We start from the raw sequence: 5,997 nt of genomic DNA, 5'->3' as shown, positions 1-5,997 counted from the left end.
CTGCTCCTCGCTTGCAAGATGGTGCCTTCCTGCTGTGTCCTGAAGTGGTAGAAGAAGGCAAAAAGAGATAGATTATGTATTCTTACATGGCTGAAAAGATGGAAGAATGAGGTAGGTCTCTAAAACCCGTGAAGGTTAATCCCAGTCATGACAGCGAAACCCTCATGACTTAAATTCATTTCCCAAAAGACCCACCCCTTTAATACCACCACAATTAGGATGACATTTCAACATGTGAATTTTGGGGGAACACATGCATTCAAACCATAGCAGGGACAAACAGAAAATATATAGCAGATGGAACATTCAAACCCAGCAACATCAATATTTACATTAAATATAAGTAGTCTTAACACTCAAAAGAAAGGCAGACCTTCAAACTGAATATGTAACCAAGAACCTTATATTCTTTCCAAAACATATTTTAAGTATAAAGACACATATAGATTAAAAGCAAAGGATGAAAAAGAGATATACCATGAATAAACTTTGAAACATGGATGTAATCACGATATTACTATCAAAAAAAGAAGAATTTGGGGGGAAAAAGAAACACTATCAACCATAAACAGAGATATTTTATAATGATAAAGAGTTAATTCATCAAGAAGGAAAAACTATTAACTAAGATCAAATATTCACTTAATAATATTCACTTTATAATAGAACATCAAAACATATTAAGCAAAAGCAGAAAGTAGAACTAGATAAATCTGCAATTATGTTTATGAATTTCAACATGCTCTACTGTTTTATAAAACAGACAAAAATCAGTAAGACACATTATACTTGAACATTATCAACTGACGACACATAATTGATGTTATAAAATACTCCACCCATCAACAGAATACACTTATTTTACATGCATGTGGAATATTCAAAAGATAGATCATATACCAGGGTCATCAAACAACTCATAACAAATTTAAAATAATTGAATTATATGTAGTATATTTTCTGACCAAAACCAGATTAAACTATAAATCAAATCCAGAAGCTATTTGGAAAATCTCCCATATAGCTGAAAATTAAACAGTATAATTCTAAATGACCAGTTTCAAAGAAACAATTAAGTTAGAAAATATTTTGAACAAAATTGAAATGAAAGCATGATATCTTAAAATTTCGGAAATATAGACAAAGAAGAGAATTGAGGAAAATGTGTAGAATCATGCACTTATATAGAAACCAAAAGGTCTAAAATTGATGTAAGCTTCTACTTTAAGTAGCTAGAAAATAAAGAGGATGAGCAATTAGTAGAGCCTAATAGATGGTGTGATGCAATAGAGTTGGATCAGCCAGAATCTTAACAGGGAGATCAGAGAATATAGTCAAAGACATGCCAGCTAGAACAATAGTCAACCCTGGTTCTCAAGAAGGCTACATATACACACAGAGCCACACTCTCTGGGGAGCAACCAGAGAAAGAAATTTTGAAACACAGGTGATACGGTTTGGCTCTATGTCTCCACCCGAATCCCATCTGGTAGCTCCCATAATTCCCACATGTTGTGGAAGGGAACCAGTGGGAGAAGACTGAATCACAGGGGCATGTCTGTCCCATGCTATTCTCATGAGAGTAATGGGTCTCACAAGATCTGATGGTTTTAAAAATGGGGGTTTGTCTGCACAAGTTCTCTCTTTGCCTGCTGCCATCCATGTGACAGTAAGATGTGACTTGCTCTTCCTTGCCTTCTGCCATGATTGTGAGGCCTCTCCAGCCATGTGTAACTGTAAATCCAATAAACCTCTTTCTTTTGTAAATTGCCCAGTCTCAGGTATGTCTATCAGCAGTGTGAAAACGGCCTAATAAAATAAATTGGTACCAGTAGAGTGGGGCATTGCTGAAAAGATACCCTAAAATGTCAAAGCACTTTGGAACTGGGTAACAGGCAGAGTTTGGAACAGTTTGGAGGGCTCAGAAGAAGACAGGAAAATGTGGGAAAGTTTGGAACTTCCTAGAGACTTGTTGAATGGCTTTGCTCAAAATGCTGACACTGATATGGACAATAAAGTCCAAGTTATGGTGGTCTCAGATGGAAATGAGAAACTTGTTGGGAACTGGAGCAAAGGTTGATTCTTGTTATGTTTTATCAAAGACCCTGACAGCATTTTGCCTCTGCCATGAAGATTTGTGGAACTTTGAACTGGAGGGAGATGATTTAGGGTATCTAGCAGAAGAAATTTCTAAGCAGTCAAAGCACTTAAGAAGTGACTTGGGTGCTGTTAAAGGCACTCAGTTTTATAAGGAAAGCAGAGCATAAAAATGCAAAAAATGTGCAGCCAGATAATGTGATAGAAAAGAAAATCCCATTTTCTGAGAAGACACTCAATCCAGCTGCAGAAATTTGCAAAAGTAACGGGAAATAGGATGTAAATCCCCAAGACAATGGGGAAAATGTATGCACAGCATGTCAGGTCTTCACAGCAACTAATTCCATCACAGGCCTGAAGATCTGGGAGGAACAAGTGTTTTCATGGGCTAGGCCCAGGGTCCCCATGCTGTGTGTAGCTTAAGGACTTGGTGATCTGTCCCAGTAGCTACAGCCATGGTGAGAAGGTGCCAACAATAGAGCTTGGGCCATGGCTTCAGAGGGTGCAAGCCCCAAGCCTTGGCAGCTTCCATGTGGTGTTGAGCCTGTGGGTGCACAGAAGTTAAGAATTGAGGTTTGGGAACCTCCACCTAGATTTCAGAAGATATATAGAAACGCCTGGATGCCCACGCAGAAGTTTGCTCTGGGGGCAGAGTCCTCATGAAGAACCTCTACTAGAGTAGTGTGGAAGGATAATGTGGGGTAGGAGCCCCCCTCCAGAGTCCCTACTGGAGCACTGCCTAGTGGAGCTGTGAGAAAAGGGCTACCGTCCTCCAGACCCCAGAATGATAGATCCACTGACAGCTTGCACTGTGGGCCTGGAAAAGCCCCAGACACTGAACGCCAGTCTATGAAAGCAGCCTGGAGGGAGGCTGTACCGTGCAAAGTCACAGGGGTGGAGCTGCCAAGACCATGGGAACCCACCTCTTGCATCAGCATGACCTGGATGTGAGACATGGAGTCACAGGAGATCATTTTGGAGCTTTAAGATTTGATTGCCCTGTTGGATTGCAGACTTGCATGGGGCCTGTAGCCCCTTTGTTTTGGTCAATTTCTGCCATTTAGGATGGCTGTATTTACCCAATGCCTGTATCCCTACTGTATCTAGAAACTAACTTGCTTTTGATTTTACACGCTCACAGTGGATGGGACTTGCCTTGTTTCAGATGAGATTTTGGATGGTGGACTTTTGAGTTAATGCTAAAATGAGTTGGGACTTTGGGAGACTTTTGGGAGGGCATAATTGGTTTTGAAATGTGAAGATATGAGATTTGGGAGGGGCCAGGGCAGAATGATAAGGTTTGGGTCTGTATCCCCACCCAAATCTCATCTTGTAGCTCCCATATTTCCCACGTGTTGTGAGAGGGATCCAGTAGGAGATGACTGAATCCTGGGGCGTGTCTGTCCTGTGCTGTTCTTGTGATAGTGAATGAGTGTCATGAGATCTGATGGTTTTAAAAACAGGAGTTTCTCTCTACAAGCTCTCTCTTTGCCTGCTGCCATCCACATAAGATGTGACTTGATCCTCTTTGCCTTCTGCCATGATTATGAGGCTCCCCAGCCATGTGCAACTGTAAGTCCAATAAACCTCTTTCTTTTGTAAATTGCCCAGTCTTGGGTGTATCTTTATCAGCAGTGTGAAAACAAACTAATACAATAGGTTATGGCTGAAAGCAGGGCAAACTCACAGGCTCCTGGTACAGTGAAAGCAATCTCCAAATCGCACAGAGATGCAATAACAAAAGCTGAAAACTTTGGTCCCAGAAGACACAATCTCTCATAGTGAGGACCAGAACAACTCTAGAAGGCCAGATTAAAAACAAAAATGAGGGGGGAAAATAAGCAGAGGCATCACATATTCATGTAACAATAGACCCCCAAAATTGAAGAAGCTAAGACTGACAGTGTTGAAGGGAGAAATAGACAAAGAGAAGAAAAATTAAAAATAAAACTACAATTAGAAATCAGTAACAAAGTCATTTGGAAAATTCTCAAATATGTAGAAATGAAACAATATATCCCTAATATAACAAATGAGTCAAAGAAGAAATCAAAGAAGATTAGAAAAATGCTTTTAGATGAATAAAAATTTAAAAACAATATACCAAAAGTTATGGGGTTAAGATAGAGTAGTGCTCAGAGGGAAATTTATGGTGATAAATGCCTATATTAGAAAAGAAGAAAGAGGCTGGATGCAGTGACTCCCGCCTGTAATTCTAGCACTTTGGGAGGCAGAGGTGGATGGATCACCTGAATCCAGGAGTTGGAGACAAGACTGGGCAACATGCTGAAACCCTGTCTCTACAAAAAATGCAAAAGTTAGCTGGGTGTGGCGTGCCTATAGTCCCAGCTACTTGGCAGGCTGAGATGGGAGGATTGCTTGAGCCCAGAAGATTGAAGCTGCAGTAATCGGGGACCCACTTTGCTCTAGTCTGGATGACAGAGAGAGACCCTGTCTCAAAAAAAAGAAAAAATGCTCAAACAACCTATTATTACGTTTTAGGAAACTAGATAAGAGCAACTGAAACTCAAAGCAAGCAGAAAGATAAAAATTATAATAAACGAAAGAGCATACAAAAATGCTATAGAAAATAAAGAAAAAACAAAAGCCAAAAGTTGATCCTTTCAAAGATCAGCAAAATTGACAAACTTTCAGCTAAACTAAAGAAGGAAACATCAAGACTTAAATTACTGAATTCAGTAATGAAAGAGGAAACATCCCTACTACCGACCATAGAGAAATAAAACATTTATATGGGAACACTACAAAGAATTTATACTAACAAACTAGATAACTTATATGATAGGACAAATTACAGAAAGACATGAGCTACCAAAACTGAACTAAGAATAAATGGGAAAGCTGAATAGTCCTATAACAAGTGGAGAAATGAAGTTAGTAACAGTAATAATTTTTAAGACACTACCCAATAAGAAAAATCCAAGTCCAGAAAGCTTCCCTGGTGATTCTACCAAACAATTCAAGGATAATTAGTGCTCATTCTTGACAATCTCTTTAAAAAACAAACCATTCAAAAACTGGGCAAAGGATATGAACAGACACTTCTCAAAAGAAGACATTTATGCAGCCAACAAACACAAAAAAAAGCTCGTCATCACTGGTGATTAGAGAAATGCAAATCAAAACCACAATGAGATACCATCTCACACCAGTTAGAATGGAGATCATTAAGAAGTCAGGAAACAACAGATGCTGGAGAGGATGTGGAGAAATAGGGACATTTTTACACTGTTGGTGGGACTATAAATTAGTTCAACCATTGTGGAAGACAGTGTGGTGAATCCTCAAGGATCTAGAACTAGAAATACCATTTGGCCCAGCAATCCCATTACTGGGTATATACTCAAAGGATTATAAATCATTCTACTGTAAAGACACATGCACACATATGTTTATTGTGGCACTGTTCACAAGAGCAAAGGCTTGGAACCAACCCAAATGCCCATCAATGATAGACTGGATAAAGAAAATGTGGCACATATACACCATGGAATACTATGCAGCCATGAAAAAGGATGAGTTCATGTCCTTTGCAGGGACATGGACGAAGCTGGAAACCATCATTCTCAGCAAACTATCACAAGGACAGAAAACCAAATACCACACGTTCTTACTCATAAGTGGGAGCTGAACAGTAAGAACACATGGACACAGGGAGGGGAACATCACACACTGGGGCCTGTCAGGGGGTAGGGGGCTAGGGGAGGGATAGCATTAGGAGAAATACCTAATGTAGATGAGTTGATGGGTGCAGCAAACCACCATGGCACATGTATACCTACGTAACAAACCTGCACGTAATGCACATGTATCCCAGAACTTGAAGTATAATGAAAGAAAGAAAGAAAGAAAGAAAGAAAGAAAGAAAGAAAGAAAGAA

Source organism: Piliocolobus tephrosceles, chromosome X, assembly GCF_002776525.5.
Source record: "Piliocolobus tephrosceles isolate RC106 chromosome X, ASM277652v3, whole genome shotgun sequence".
In the NCBI taxonomy this organism is placed as follows: Eukaryota; Metazoa; Chordata; class Mammalia; order Primates; family Cercopithecidae; genus Piliocolobus; species Piliocolobus tephrosceles.
The sequence above is the reverse complement of the archived record's forward strand: the minus strand, read 5'-3'. Positions refer to the sequence as shown.